At 34.7% G+C, this 17,256-nt stretch overlaps 1 protein-coding gene across 29 annotated transcripts in view; it reads right to left on the minus strand.

Moving 5' to 3' along the window:
• The window catches only part of TENM3 (teneurin transmembrane protein 3), a 1,286,597-nt gene that overhangs the window by 1,105,012 nt on the left and 164,329 nt on the right, over positions 1-17,256 (minus strand). For all 29 annotated transcript variants that reach the window (XM_085578773.1, XM_085578775.1, XM_085578777.1 and 26 more), the window contains one exon: positions 937-989. The gene's annotated coding sequence lies outside the window, so the exon portion shown is untranslated. The remainder of the gene's footprint in view (positions 1-936; positions 990-17,256) is intronic.

The following is a 17,256-nucleotide window of genomic DNA, read 5'->3' on the forward strand; positions in this document are numbered from 1 at the left end:
GGGAAGACAAATTATGGGACATTTTTTTAAAGCAGAGTAGAAAAGTATGGCTACATATTGATATAGGAACTCTTATATTGTCAGCGTATGCATTAAAACATATACATAAATGGCATGTGACAGGATCTTAAAATATCCAGTGTTTTAAAATAAAGTAGGCACAGAGATGATGACTGGAACAATAATTACTGCTCTCTCTGCTTAACAAATCAAAGTTTAGGGTAGACCACAATGTCCTTGTCAACTTCTCTAGCTCGATGACTTAAAAATAACAATTTTAGTGAAAACTTCTCTTCTGTTAGCCGTGTCCTTGAGAGATATGAATATTTTTTGTAAGGATGAACAGAAGGGTTTAAACAGCAACTATTTGTTACAGGGGATGTAGCTGAAGAACAATGGAGTACCACAAACAGAAGTCTGAACACAATATGACACTGAATTATTCCCCACAACTGAATGTAAACCAAATGTATTCTAAATCTAAAGAGCTCTCAAAATTAATTAAATCTCTGAAACTAAATTCAAGTTTATAGTTCTTAGAGGAATAAAACAAAGTTGTATCAAGTAGAAAGTTTTAAAAAAGTGAAGTTAAGAAGTTTTCATATTAAAAAAGAATTCTTACCAAGTCTAATTTTCTAGTAGCTTAACAGTATTCTTTTAATCTTTCACAAGGAAAAATATAGTAAAATTCTTATGAGTTTAATATTTTATTTTCACACATGAATCCTTTTTCTGTTGTTACCAAATTAAGCTTATCCTTTTAATCAAAGGTAAAGCAAAATTTTTTCTTGCATATGTAAAGACTTCTCAAAGAGGAAGTCTATGTCAATTAATGCCATCTGCAATTCTTTATCCGCCAGACAGTCAAAAAGTAATTTTTTTTCCTGATAAACCAGAAGAAATGATCATATGAAGGATTTTTAGGAAGGCCCTTACCTTTGAAGTCTCTTGCAATTTCTTTTGTCAATTTCTGGAAACAGGATATTTACCTGTTCAAAGAAGATAAGGTATTATTAGTGATATCTCAGAATACATACTGTAAAGGAAACCACATTCATTACTTAGTTAAATATATATGGATTAATCTTAATTAGGTTGCCCTCTGTGTATTTCTCTGATTCTCATCAAGGAAGCTGCAGGGTTCATGAAACATGATATGCTCTAAGAATTGCAAAAAGGTTAAAAGAAATTATCTCAATGTGATTCAAGTAGCTTTTAAGTGCTGACCTCCCACTTCTTTTTGCATTTATGGTCAAAACACCTTTATTAGTCTAAGCATATTTCAGTACTTGTTTTAAGTGCTAGCAACAGAATTTTCAACAATATCTGAAATCCAAGTGACTATGCTTACAGAGAATTTTGTAGTCTAGCCTTTTCTTGTATATTTTCCCTTTCCTCTTCACCTTTTCTCTCTTGTTTAGCACCTCTGGTTTAAGTTTTGATGGATCAAGGCCATTTTTTATTACTCCAATTGAATATTGCCTGGCACAACAATATTCTCAGATGTGTTATGACACTAAAGATATGAAAATAAATACTTTGCAATTTAGTGTATGATATTGTTGTAAGGTGCATACAAAGACTTAAGAAAAACATTTACTAATTGCTTCTAGTACCTATTTAGTAATCTATTTTTAAAAGTTGATTGCATTTTCTGCATAACTTATTCTGCATAAGTTATTATTAAATAACTTATTCTGAACTTACAAACTCAGGAAACACACAAGGAAACAAATCTATTTCCAGAGCTAAAATTAACTTATTTTCCATTCTTTTCATGACTTCAGTGATCACAGAATACATGTTTTGTAGAAATTTTGCCTTATTTCCCGTTAGGTTGTAGCATTTGGAGGCATATCCCAACAGAGTGGAAGCCTCATAAATGCAGCTTTCTGATAAGAGCACATCAAATTTACTGTCTCACTTCAGTGCATCTGTTGTTTTTCATTTCTTTTCATCACTTTAAAAGTACTGTAATGATAACTGAAACTTTCCTTCTGCCTTCAATGTGAAAACATGAAATAATGCCCTCAAGATTGCATATGCAGATGATAGCAGTGTTTCACTCTATTTCAAAAGCAAAATTTGCAGGAGTCTTTTTGGTAAAAAATAAGATATTTTCATTTCTGCCATGAACAAAGTTTTTAGTGACAGCATTTTCAGGGGAAAAAAAAGAAAATAGCTGAGTGGGAAAGTACAAGAAGTGTTGAGGAAAAAAAATTATTTGTAAACATAAGAAAAAAGGGTTTTGCTCTTTCCTACACTATTTACTACACTAGTAAGCGCCTTCATATTTATGTTATAAACCAATTTATAGCTACATATCTTTTATTTTTAAAACTTGTGTCAAAAATTAAGTTACTAATCTTTAGTAAAGAAATTATCATGTAGTAAAAAATGGGGCAGATTTACCTCTGTGGGGAAAAAAAGGGTAGTAACTACTCTTATGTTAGTATGTCAGCTTTTATAATCTGAAACACTGAGAAACATAAGATAGATAAGAAAAAGGAGTTTAGTTTCATTTAAAACACTGTATTACTGATTGGAATATCATGCAAAGGCATTCTCACCTCTGTTCAGAAAATTTGAGAACCATATTTTGGCAGAAGGAGATTCAGCATTAAAACCTGTTCATTACTTAGTACAGCTTTTGTCCCCTATCTTCAAAGAGGTTATGACCTTAGGAATGACTATAAATTTCTACTGCAATAACATAATAGTCTGATACTGAATATTCCAAAATAAATACAGAAAATACTAACCTGAAATTTCAGATATACACAAATGTGGAAGTGCTACAATTATAGTTTGGGGTATAAACACCATTTTGAAAGAGTTATCCATATATTTCTAAATCAAGTATTTTTTGCCTGCAAACCTTAAAAATATACAAACACTTAAAAAACCACAAATGTAGAAGTTTACAGATTATGCATATTTGATGAAGTTCAAAAATTTACTATTGAAAGAAACATATCCTTGTTTATGGACTGGAATCAGTCATCTTTTACCCTTACAAATTGTGTTTGCAATGATAATTGGAAATGACTTCTGGGCAGATAACTCCTTATTTTGGGAACTGAAGAATGGATAAATTGCCTATTTTGGGGATACACTCTCAGCTGTAAGCAAAGATATTCTCTCCAAAGGATTATGTGCTAAAATAATACATTGTAGTATGAAGGATAAGAAAGATAAAATCATTTGAACACAATGAAAAATAGTCTGGGAAATTCAAACTTTTTGGAGCCATTTTCTCATTATAAAGGAAGGATGTATTTTTAATTAAAAAGTTTCTTCCTCTTTTTGTTCAATTGCATTCTAAAAGAACTAAAAATTCCATTTCTTTTCACCTGCTGTTTCTTTTACCATTTGATACTGTCATTGATGTTCCTCTATTTGGGGGTATTGGAGTTGATTTTGTAGCAAACAGAAAGGATCTTTTTACTGTAAATGTTGACTAATCTTTTGCTATTCTCATTGCAAGGGAGTACTACTTTTCCAAACTTGAGCATATGTTTTTGATTGTATGGACCTTTCCATCACACAAACATATGCTTCTAGGTAAATGTAGAGCTGACACATCCTTGCATTATCTAAAGTGATTAATAGCTATAATTATGGGTGGCAAACATCTATTTTAGCATTGGTCTTTGAAAAAGAAGTTCATAAAACTGAGGCCAGAGTAGATCTGAAGATTGCTAAATTAAGGATGTTACCATGGTAGCCACTCATTGCACACTGTATTAGAGCAGAGTGAGCAAAAGACCTTTCCAAATCATTACCAAGTTCTTCTGTCTTTACACATTTTGATGAGGTTTTGAGGTATTATTTCAGAATGTGTTCATCTGTAACACTCCTGTCAAATGCATTCATTTTACATACTGTGAAATGCAAAGTCTAATATATTTTAGAACGCAGATTTTCTGTTATGCCTCACTAAACATTGAGGAACTCTGGCATCCCTAAAAATAAAAGATAATGTGTTTCATTAACGGCAATTTTTGAACTGCAGCTATTACTTGAACAACTTGGTGGGGTTTTTCAACCTGTTAATCTTCAGAGTGCATCCCAGGGTAGTCTGGGTAGGTGACTGTGAGGCAGTAGAATTTATACTCCGTCAGTGTCTTCGCTTCAACATGTGTTTGATTACATGTGCCTTTTCAACTTACATACCTAAATTCTGACAGTTTATCAGCGATTCATAGAATCACAGAATAGGTGGGGTCAGAAGGGACCTCAATGATCGTTTAGTTGCAACACCCCTGCCATGCGCAGGGACACCTTCTATTAGACTAGGTTGCTCACAGTTGCATAAAACCTGGCCTTGAACACTTACAGGGATGAGGCATCCCCAACTTCTCTGGGCATCCTGCTCTAGCACCTTAAGCACCCTCACAGTAAAGGCTTTCTTCTTGGTATCTAATCTAAATCTACTCTCTTTTGGTTTGAATCCATTCTCCCTTTCCCTGTCAGTACATGTGCTTGTAAAACTCCATGCCTATCTTTCCTGTAGGCTCTCTTCAGATACTGAATCAATTTGTATTAATTTTATTGCATTTTAAATCCATTATAACTTTGAATGTATCAGAATAATTTGTGCAAGTGGCTATGTATCCTGAATTACATGTCAATCCTGAATCCCTAACATATTCCCATTATTCCATTTTACTTGTAATCAAAGTAAGAAAAAGATAACCATTATCCTCAATTTTATCCTTTGATTCTCAAATAAAGCTTTATAATTTTGATCACAAAATCACAGAATTATCTAGGTTGGAAAAGATACTCATGCTAGAATTAAGTAGGAAAATCTGACTTAAGTGACTCAGAACTTAATCAGTGTCAACCTGCTTCCACAGTTCTCAACATAAAAATCCTTTTGTGATAGATCAGACATTAACCACCGGACAGAAAAAGTTTGAATACATAGATGTAAGTTTTGCTCTTATTCTGGTTTTTTCCAGGCTTTCTAACTTGAATGCTCAGTTATACTCTTGAATGCTCTCAGTTATAAATAAAAAAAATCCCATATTACATAAGATATTATTCTAAACATGATTAGGTCTAGAATATGTTTTGAAAATTAAAAATCTAATGAATACTGATAGGTCATATTATGACCTATAATCACAGGCATCAGTCTTGGGCTCAGCAGAAGATCACTCACATTCAAAGTCCAATAAGGTATTTCACATCTGGAATGATCTTGCAACCTAACATGAGGATTGGCAATGAGCAGAGGAGAAAAGCTTTGAAGTTCATTTCTCTGTCTGCCTAAACAGTCAGTCTCATCTGATCTGCTAGAACCAATAGCACATAAGTCTCTTGGCAGCCCTCAAGAATTCTACAGTAATTTGCTTTGCATATGCTGGAACTGCAAAGTAATTCATACTCTTTGCTTTGCCTGCCTCATTACAGACAATATTTGTGTGCACGTACATCATGTGTACACTGATGACACATGATATCACTGAAAGGGAACAAGTAAGAGAACTGACCTTAATCTATATTTGTTTTAAATTATTGACAATTACTTGACTCTTATCTTTAACTGAGTTTTATGCTGTAGTGTAAACTACAATTTTTTATCTTCATAGTACTTTTAAAGAAATTTAAATCCTGACAACCAGTCACCTTCCATTTTTGAGAAGATTAGAAATACAATTGATAATGGGAGTACAAGCAACATAATTTGGATCTACATAAAGTCTTTGATAATGTCTCAAATGATAGTCTTCATCTTAAACTGAAAGCAGGAAAGATTCAGGTTAAACATGGGAACAGATAAAGAACTGATTAAAGTAAAGTGATTAGAAAGTAAAGTGTTCAAAAGAGCCACAGGGGAGTCAGTTTTCAGATCTTCATTGCTTCTAATCTGCATAAATTACTAGAACAGAGAAACTAGCTGTAGAATTGCCAAATGCACTGATGACTTAAAACTGAAATGAAGTAGTAAGTGGAAAGCAAAAGAATTAAATGATAATTCCCCTTGGAAAATGGTTTACATATTAAAAGGAAAACAAAATTTAAGAATGATAAATATAACATACAAAGCATTGACTGTTTTGCATTAGAGAAGCGCAGGAAGCCTATTTTTAAATGCTACACAAACTTTAGGGAACTTTCCTGAACCTGTCTAGATTATTGAAAAACTAAGAGAATGACAAGCGATTCCCATATATTGCAGCTTAGGGGGTGGGGAGGAACAACTATCATTTCAGGAAAAAAATTATGATCATAACACATGCAGTAGTACAATAGGGTACAACAACTAATATTAAACACCTTTCTATTTGAAATCTCAAACTCCAGAAAACACACACAAAAAAGCCCCACATCCCCTTACACTAATACTACCAAAATGTTAAGAAAAAGGGAAAATATTACAACTAAAGTTATTCTTGCTATCTTTCCCATCTCCTAATTTTTCATCTCATATAAAAATCAGTATCTTCTAGCTCCAATGGAAACACAGAAAAATAAAGCATTACTCAAAACATTGGAAAACCCCATTTGTGGACATTATTATGGGGTTTTTTGTGTTTTATTTTTTTATTTGCTGGGTTTTGTTTTGGGGGGCTTATTATTTTTGTTCTCTTTTTTAGCTTACACACAGTAAAATAGTATAAAAATATTGAGGATGAGGCTTACAGGAAATCTACCTATACGTTACTGATAGCACAGATATAATAACCCGCTCATAGCCTAGTAAAAATGCATGAAACACTTAAATAATTAGAAAACACACATCAGAGATGATGAATGAATAAGAGGTATCTCACAGCAAGCCAAATATGACAGTGATCACCATGACCGTAATTTGACCCATGCATTATTCTACAGAAATAGCATTGTAATTATGTTATTTATATCCTTCTGAAGCCTTTGAAATCACTACGCTTATGTTAAAAATATAAGACAATGAAGAAAATATAAGTTTCAAAAACCTAAGTAATGGGCCATTACATTTTTTTTCTGTAACTGATATTCCAGTGTTGGTTCAGTATCATATCTTGGCTCCATCCATGTCTCTCTCAAAGTCATAGTATTTGGTCTTAGTTTGTACAGAGACCTGTCAGAAAAAATGAACTAAGTGACTTTGAGCATGATGAATGGTCATACTTAAAAGAAGAAAACAAAGAAAAGAGGAAGAAAAGATACGTGTAATACAGCTATATAATTACATGTACATATGGTCCTCAAGACAGCTGCATAAAGACAATGGAAGCATAAGGATTTATAGTGTTGATGAAATTGCATTGCTGTGTCTATTTGAATGGTAGCTGAAGTGACAATTTTAGAGTCCAGCACCTGCAAAGCATTTTCATATGCTATACATAAGAAGTTATAATCAAAAGATGTTTGTATTAGGGCATACAGCTAACTAGAGGAATGAAATTGTATGTATGAAGAAATGAAGAGAAAGTTAGTTTTTATTGCCATACATATGGTTTTTCCATATCTGGTTAACAAATTTAATATCTTTCTTAGTGTTCACCATTTTAGAAATAGCTGTAAGTTTGACAGACAGCTTAATATCAAATACAGAAGGTTTCTATATTTAATATTCCATTGCTAATACTTCCTTTGCTTTTTAAAGGTCATTAATGTTATTGATTACATTAATTTGAAAGCTGCTTGAATAACACTGAAAATTAATGTAAAATGAACATCTGCGTCAGTTGACAACAAACAAAATTGCTGTGCTCTTCAGGGATGACTCATTCAGGGTGTTTTCCCCATTGATCAGTTCAGCATAGCAGGAGCAAGAGTTCAAATAGAAGTTCTCAATTATTTTTTGTATTTCAGTAAATAGAAAAAATTTGATAATTTTTCCTTATTTTTATCAGTGGTATCCATTAACACCACAGCTTCCTGAAGAAAACAAGGGACTGCTTAGCTTACAAAAGCAAGTCTATTTATTATTTTTGTACTTATGCTAATTATAAGAAACAAACAGTATGGTCTGATAATGAGTGGCATAATAAATTTCATTAATCTGGTATAGCATTTGTAATTCTTTAGGAAACTAAACATCAGACAATTCTCTATTTAGAATTTGGCCCAGTGATATGAACTTATCTGCAGACATAATTCTTTATATTAAAAAGAGATGACCTTGTAAGGCTATCCAAACTGACTCTCTTGTAAGATCATCTAGTGATACTCCTGGTGTTCAAGACAAAAGCAGAGAATCACTTTAAAAAGAGAAGTTAAATGTAAAACTCACCATCTAGGTGAATGTAGCTTTTAGGAAAAAAAAAATTTATAAAGCAATTCCAAGTCACAAGTCTGGACATTTCCCTTTATATATATTCTGACTTTTAGGAAGACAGTATATGCCTTAAACACACATAACTTCTTAGTTGTGCTGGCTGTGCCTTAAACTCAGATAATTTCATAGTTGTACTGATTTTAGTACATGGATTTATAAACTTATAAAGTCTAGCTATTTAATAATGTCATATGTTTAAAGGTACTCATATAGCACAATATTACAGAATTACTGCACATAATTGTGGGGTTAATCACTATCCTATGGTATAGGGGATAACCTGCACACACACTACTATAATTAGGATCAGTTATACCAGTGAGTCTACTGACATCTACTCATGTAATTTAATCTGAGCTATTCCACCAGCATTTATTTTATGACCTATTAAAGTAATGCAATTGTTGCCACAAGCCTCTTATTCCAGTGCAAGGGAATATCTAAACCACACAACTGTTGAATAAGTTAAGGTTTTCTAACATTTTTTTTTTTTTTTTATCATAGGCAAATTTCTGGTAAGAGATTTAAGACCAGACCTTTAAGAATTATGAATTCCTCTAAGTGATTACTCTTGCTTTGCAAGCTAGAAAATATAAAAGGAATATATAAATTCTTTGTCAGCATCAGCAAAATATTTATGTCCAGTGATTCTGAATGCTGAACTAAGAAATGTCACTATTGCTTGCATGAAATTTGCCATTTCATCTCCTTGGTTGAAATTACTATATGAAGACAAAATATTTCTAGAAGTATTGAGTTTTTCTGGTCATTAGCCTCTATATATTGAACTGAACATTTTTTAATCTGAAATTCTTTTCAGATTAACTGAATCTAAAGTGCCCTCATTTTCTTAATATTTTGCAAACTATGCCTTAGGAACAGCAATTTATAACCGTGTTAAAATCATAGGAAAAAACTCCTGTGTTACATTGCCCCCATATAGAAATGGATGGTAATCTCCTAGTAACAAGCAATTTGAAGAATTCAATCTTAAATGTATTTTGAGAAAACCAAAACATGTAAGAGTTTTAGAGAGTTGATTTCAGGACACACTTGGTGATCTCTTACAGTCTCTGTTGTTTAAAAGTATTTATTTTGAGCTATTGGCATTAAAATTAAATTCAACTGAAAAAAATTAATGACAGTAATACACGACCAGAATAACAAAATGGGCATATAGAAAAAAATGACATGACACACACATTAAAAACATAGTTCAAACCAAATGCACTTGCATTTACAAACAAATTGTTCAAATCTAGTAAAAAGCCTGATTTTGTTATTTGCTCAGAGATAGCATCTCCATTTCATCATCTAAATTGATACCTTTCTGAACTTCTCTATGAATTTGTTAAGTTGCAGAGCTCACTGGCTCAAGAGAAACATGTCTGTTGCCTCAGTTCAGAAAGTACCTCCAACATTTTTCAGCATGGGAAAATCTGACTATAAACATTTAGCTAAAGCTATACATCCCTGAATAGCAACATATGTTTAATTTCTCCACACACTACAAGTAACTGTAATTTGAATCCTGTGCCAATAAAAGAATCCAGCACACATTCCTCAGCACTCCATGGAACTGGCAGCATTTGGCTCTTTCAAGCTAGACAAAAGACGTCTGTGAGCTACAGGCATAGGACATCCACAACAGGCTCACTGCTCCGAGTTCTGCCACAGCTCACAGAACATCCTCACTCTTTATTATGGAGAACAAAGAATAAAATAATGTTATTTTTACCCAAACTTTTTTTTTTTTTTTACATAAATCACACTGAACTAGAATCTTGTAAGAATCTATCATTTCAGATCTCTACTCCTCTGCCAAGTTGCAGAATTTAGCTACCAGATTCAAAGAGATTCAGGAGACTAGGAATCTGGCAATAACCTGAGAACACAAATAAGCCCTAGGTAACTATGTTAGAAGAGAACCTGGTAATAACTAATTGTAAAGTAACATTTTACTAAACTGCATTAAATTGCTCCTTCTAGGCCAAGAAAATTATTCTAAAGCCTTGCAATATAGAATATACTACATTTACAAAACTGAAAAAAGGCTTATTTTTGCATAGCAAATACATCAACTGAACACTAGTAGCTATGGAAACTGAAGCAAGGTATAATTTTTCCTCAGAAAATAAGAAATCAAACTTACATTGCCAGATTAACTGTAGCAGTTACAAGATATCAAAGTATAACACATGAATGGTTCAGCACCTTATCCACAAGTAGTACTGTGGTTTTATTCCTGTGAGATCTGCACTCCTTGCAAGCTGCAACTAATTATAAATCAGCTGATACACCAATACTCTTAGGCTGTGTTAACATTTTGAATTTGTTTGCTCACCGTACCTTCCTTACTGCAAGTCCAGCTACTTTGAAAGAAACAAGTTTTGTCAACACTACAGTTGTAAGCTATTTTGCAATAAAGGCTATTCTATGCACATTAATAATACTGACAAGAACAGATGGCAATTATTGCTTTTAACAATTATTTTTTTTCCTGTTGGTATTAATTACATGTGCTTAATTTCTGTTGTTATGTCCACCGGGCATCAAGGTAAGGTGTTAAAAATCTGCCCGAATAATTTCATCTCATTGACAGCAGCAGAATAGCAGCATTCTTATTAAAATGGAAACATTAGTGTCATTTTAATTAACTCATTAGGGATGCATAAAATTCATCATTATTGATAGCTATTTTAATTATTTTCTAATATTATAGTGTTTTATAAACTGAACAGCAGGTGTGTAGTGAAAACATCTATTGTACTTAAAAAATAGAAATATCTATAAAATTAATAAAATTATCAGTCATTTGACTTAGTAGAAAAATTCTCTACTGTTCCTAAGTGTGCTGAAAAAAAGTCTGTTTAAATCTCTTTGGGTTAAATTTCTGTTCACTGATTACCTAGGAATAATACTCTTTCTCTATTGTGTCTCTAACAGAATGCTTATGTCCAAGTTAAGCAGCTAGGTGGTTCTCTTCTGCAGTTGTATTAGCAAGGGAAGAATAAAATTCCTAAGTACTGTGGTCTATAACAGCCAACACTCGTAGCAGGGAGCTGCTTAACCTTTGTCAAAAGCTAACACCAAAACCAGCCTTAAGCAAACAGCCTTCTCAACAGGGGCAGGCCTGCCTTCAGTGAGGCTTCACTGCCACAAGCTGCTTCAGTTCATGGTTTTCAACCAATGATCTGAAGTCACATTAGGGATATTACAGACTTCAGAGCTGCCCATTCCCAAATCTGAACAGTAGCACATAGTTTCAGTAGTGTGAAAGCCCCTGTCTGGATCCTTCTAAAGATAGAGAAAAAGATACAGTCCTGATACAATTTATTCCGAGGCTAAATAAAAAGTGTCCCTGGAAGCACTGGCACATCAATATCCCTAGACCAGCAGGTTAAATACATCGGCAGGACAAAAAACTCAGGATATTCCAGACACAATCAGACACATATGGCTTGATACTCCAGCAGAAACATTAACTCTAACTGCCTTGTATTTGGATTTTTGCAAGTCCAGGCTAGACTACAGACCAAACACATGAAACTTGCTGAAATCCTACATGTTCCAAAAAATCTATGAAAAAAAACTGACTTCAGTGCTTTACGTGAAATGAGCAGACAGGAATCCAGTTACCTCTGAGCATTTCAAGCATTGGTTTGTGGATTTCGAAATAATGATTCTCTGGTTCCTTTATGTAGAAGCTTACCAACTTTGGTGTACACATTATTGTATCGGAGAAGAATTTACAGAGCATAGTTGTAATCTCATAGTTGGTGACCACGTTCAAAATGGAATAATTTAAATGAAATCTGGTGAAAGTGTAGTAACTTGATAAAGCACTCATTGGAGCAACGTCAATTAGTTAAATACCTGTTATTATAACAAGGTTTCTGCTCTACAAGGTCCTTTTGTTCACTTTTTATCTTATTCTTAAATAAATCCCTGATGGATGTTCCTAACCTAGGAAATATTTTTTAATCTTGGATGAAGGTAAAGAATTTTTGCATTAGAATCTTCTAGTATGCTAATACTGGTGCTAGTTTAACAAAACAGTGTGTGTAAAAATTAAAATTTCAACTTTAAGATCTGGTGAAATTGTTAAGATGTGTAAATAACAGAAGATTAATGATTCACTTATTACAAAAAATAAAATTGCTTTAAAAATTGTTAATATTATAATATTACATGGTGGGTGGTCTCTGGCTAGATGCCTGGTGCCCACAAAAGACACTCCATCACTTGGCCTCTCAGCTGGACAGCGGAGAGATAATATCATGGAGTTCTCATGAATTAAGGTAAAGGTGGGGACAGATCACTCAGTCCTGGATAAAACTGACTTGACTTAGGGAAATTAATTTAATTTATAACCAAGCAAATTAAAGTAGGATAATGAGAACCAAAACTAACTATTAAAAGACATCCTTTCTCCAACTCCTACTTTCTTCCAGGCTAAACTCCCAAATTCTCCGACTCTTCCCTGCTCAGCCACACCTAGAGCAGCGCCGTCAGGTCATCACACACGTCTCTGCTGCTCCTTCTTCCTCAGAGGTAGAATTCCTCTCACTCTTCCCCTGCTCCAGCGTGGGCTGCTCTCTCCATGGGTCCGCAGGCTCTGCCAGGGGCTTCCCACGGGGCACAGCACCTTCCAGGCACGCCGCGCTCGGGTGCGGCTCCTCCGCGGGCTGCAGGGCACGGCGGTCCTCATCCCGGGCTCCGGGGAATCGCAGCCCTGGCGCCTCCCCCCCCCGCTTCTGCACTGCCCCGGCGGGTGCCGAGGTGTTGCTCGCACATATTCTCACTCCTGTCTACAGCTGTAGTTGTAAAGGTTGCGTTTTGTTGTTTTTTTTTTTTTTTTTTTTTCCTTCCTTCCCTCTGTTATCACAGAGGTGCTAACAATGTTGCTGATGGGCTCAGCTTTGTCCAGCAGCAGATCCACGTCGGTGCCGGCCGACATTGTCTCCATTAAACACTGCAGAAGATTTTGGCAGCTTCTCTCAGGAGCCCCCCACCCCCGCTACCCTATGCTTGCCACACAAATCCATAAAATTATAGCTCAGTTTACCAGAGTATTGTTTGAATACACTAAGAATTTTCAAATAAAACTAAAGAATCCAAATTAAACTTTATGATCTTTAAAATTATTCCTGTATTATAAGATGGTATTTTTTTAAGCACAGAAACTAATTTTTAATTCAATGAGGATTCACAACTGTTTATCATAAATGTTTCAGAAACAAGTTCAGTAACTTCACTAAGCATCTTGGCAATTTATCACCAAGTACTATTTTGGAGACTCCAAAATTAAAGCAAATCTATTTAAAAAATCCTCTTTAAAAACATGGCTAAACAGTTTAAAAATATAATATGGTTATTCCCTCCCTATTGCTCATATTGGGACTCAAAAATGATCATCTGTTGCAGCAGCAGCAGATGACCAGTCTGAACTGAACATCAATTTTATGGATCATATGCCTGGGCTTAGGAATTACAGGCATCAACTAACAGCACATCCGACATACGAAATTAGTGAAAATAAAGTACTTGCTTCATATGGAAACCGCTGAAAATATTATTATTAAAGTCCAAAATAATAAAAAATAAATTAAAATATATGCATACATATATATACCCCCATACATAACTACATATACAAACATGCCTAAACTAAATGGGTTGTTTTTTTCAGCATTTGCAAATGAAAAGATCTTTCTTAAAATAAAACTTGAAGTAAGTCAAGAAAAAGGACTTCTATCACTGCAAACAATTACAACCTAAACAGCTGTTCTGCATCTAGACTCGTATCGCATACTTATTTTCAATACTGTTATAGATCTTGGAAAACAAAACCAGAAAATCTTTCATTTCACTATTAATTATTTTATAGAGATGCTGAGGTTAGCTTATGATTCCTAGGCTGTATTTTGAGGCAAAATAACAAAGACAAATTCTTTGCCATGGCTGGGAGACTGTTGCTATGACTGCTGAGTTATTATCAAATGGCAGGCTTCCACCTGGTTAAATTGGTTCTCTTCAAATTGTGTAGGACTGTTGTGCAGGATTCTGAATAAATATAAGAGAGGCTTGAACCACCTAGTAAAGAAACATTGAAAATATCTTTCATAATGCTCTCAACCATAAGTAGACAATCTAACATCCTTAAAATTTTGAGCTACCGGGAGGACTTCATGAAGTTATCTTAAACCTCGTGAATTCAGGAGGCTTAAGAGGCAATATAGTGCGACACTACATCAAGAAATTTTTTTGCACAGTGCAATTGTTCACTCAAAAGGTATAATGTGATAGTACATACCTACTGGGACCATGGCATGACTGATACCACAGAAGGCTTCAAGCATCTGCAGCCCTTTCATAATCGACAGGACAGCCTTTTATACTCTTCATCTTCCACCTGTGTGCCCTCTGTACCTGTTTGTGGTTGGTCAGTGCAGCTCAGCACTCCGTGTCTCATTACCTTCAACACTGTTCACCTGTCCTGCACAGCTGCAGCCTGTTAGGGATGAGGCTCAGCTGCAGCCCCACTCCACTTAGCACACACTGTGCGCCTACAACATATACCAGTTTTAATATGATTCTCAAAATCCAGCTACAGTATAAAGCTAATCATTCTCGCCCTATTAATGCTCTGACTAATTTGATTCAAAGTGTTTTCACACTCTTGTGGCTTCATGTAACCTTTACAGTGTTCTCTGACACTGATTGAATGGAAGGCAAAGTAGACTAACTGGAAAAGCATCTAACCTCTATTTCATATCTATTCACAGCAGCCAGAATATGCTAAAATAAAAGGGTGATACCAGAGTACTATCAACAATTCAGCAATGCTACACAGGCACTTATCTTATGAATTCATTTAGTTAATATGTAGAAATAAAACTGTAAAATCATAGTCTTCTAATTCATAAAGTTAGAAAATATTGAGGTCAGCTATTGTAACATTTTTAGAAATTGAAAGATTTTTAATGTTTTTCAGTGAGCAGATATGGTCTCCACACTGCAAGTTATTTTTGCTTTCAGCTTACCCTGGCATCCAAGTGAAAATTTCACCTAAAAGACTAAAGGAAGTTTAACTGATAACTTAAATGCTAAATTCACTAAGCAGCAACATATTCAAGGGAGCGTACAAAGGCAGCATGGCAGTCTATGCTGCTTCTAACATAGGCCAGAAGAAGTTGTTGTTAATGGTCTTAGTACATAACCCAGAAGAAACAAGACCATCAAAAGACATTGTAGGTCACTGAAATTGGAAATTAAATGCCTATTATTTTGTGAGAGAAGGTTTGTATGAATAGCTTAAAGTGCAATGAGAAAGTTGGCACTGACTTTTTCTTTCAGAAATTCAATTCATGAAACATGCCACGTTGATTGATAGAACATGCCTTTGCAGAGCATACAGAAATGGGCATTGGTCTGCAGGTCAGAAGTGGTGAGCAATTGCTTTTGCATCAGCCCTTTTTTTCCCCTTCTTTGATTCCCATTACTTATTAAATTATATTTATCTTGACCCATTAATTTTTTTTCACTTTTGCCTTTCCAATTCTCTTCCCCAAACTGCTGGAGTAAGTGAGCAGCTGGTAGGTTCCTATTTCCAGGCCAGAGTCAACACTCAGAACTTCACAACAGTAAAGCCCTTTCAGCTTAAATTAGTCATGTAACAGAAAAACAACCATGAAGTCAATGTATTATTTGAATAAACAACAGCCAAGAAACACAGAGATCAGTTTATTTGGTTAATTTGAGTGCTTCTGTCTGCAAAGACATTTTCAGAATGATTGACTAGTGCTGCCATTGGAATGCCCACAGTATTGCTCTTCCTCACCCATACCATTATGAAAGAATATTGCCACTGCCATAATCTGAAGCATGAGATGCCAAATCATAAGGTTTGGCTTGAAAGATGCTATGCAGATAGATGATGCAAACAATGATGATCTCAATCTTTCATTCATATTTGATAACAAGAGTAACTTATTCTAAAAAAACACATTTGTAGTCATAATCTCATTGCTATTAGGCTGTTTTCCATCCTGTGCAGTTATTCTGTACAGAAATATTAAATCACTTTACAAAACTGATGACAGTTACCTCAAAAGCAATTATATGAGAAAATATCTATGGGTAATCCTGAGTATAATTTTTTAAATCTTCAAATATAAGAAGTGCACAGCGATAGGCAATACTGCACCTGAGTCTGTCTAGCATTAAGGAGTTCTCTAGAATTACAATTTCCAAAGCATGAATGTCCTTTGTCTCCTGATAAGAGACTATTCTCTCACTGTTGATCCAGCTGAACCAGTGGAATCAGGTGGTGACTGATAAACAGTGCTCAAAAAGAATAAGCCTGACAGAATTTATTAGATCTATTAACTACATGGAAAATGAAGTTAGCATTTTTCTACAGGAATGAGGCTTTCTATAAAGCCTAAATATAGCAGATAGTTTTTGCAAACATGGACTTTTTGTAATGTGATCTGTGGGAAATGTAATTTAAGGGATGGGACCAGCAGTTGATTTCCACAATGCCAGTTGTTCTCCTGCCTCCCTTCCCTTACAGCCCTAGTGCAGATGATTGTACCATAAGGGACAGAACCAGAGAAACTCAGTAATTCACACAATCCTTAAGGATCACCCATGTTCCTCTTCAGCTTCACTAGGCTACAAGATAAGGGGAGTGCTGAAAGAGTGGAGAAGAAGCTGACACAAGGCAGAGAGATGGCAACATTTGTAAAAATATGGGGAAGGCAGAGAGGTAAGAGATGAAGGCGTATGGCTGAAGCCAGCTGCTTCTCTTACACTCGTGCATACAGCCTCAGAGTAAACCAGTGGCAGCAACACGTGCTTGAAGAGCACCCAGCTTCTTCTATGACTTCTGTAGTTCCTCTGTGCTCTTGCTGTGTTATTTGGAAATAACTACACTGATACAATATATCAAAAATCTGTCCATAATTTCAGTG

The sequence above is a fragment of the Lonchura striata genome, chromosome 4 (assembly GCF_050655825.1).
Source record: "Lonchura striata isolate lonStrDom1 chromosome 4, ASM5065582v1, whole genome shotgun sequence".
Taxonomy (NCBI): Eukaryota; Metazoa; Chordata; class Aves; order Passeriformes; family Estrildidae; genus Lonchura; species Lonchura striata.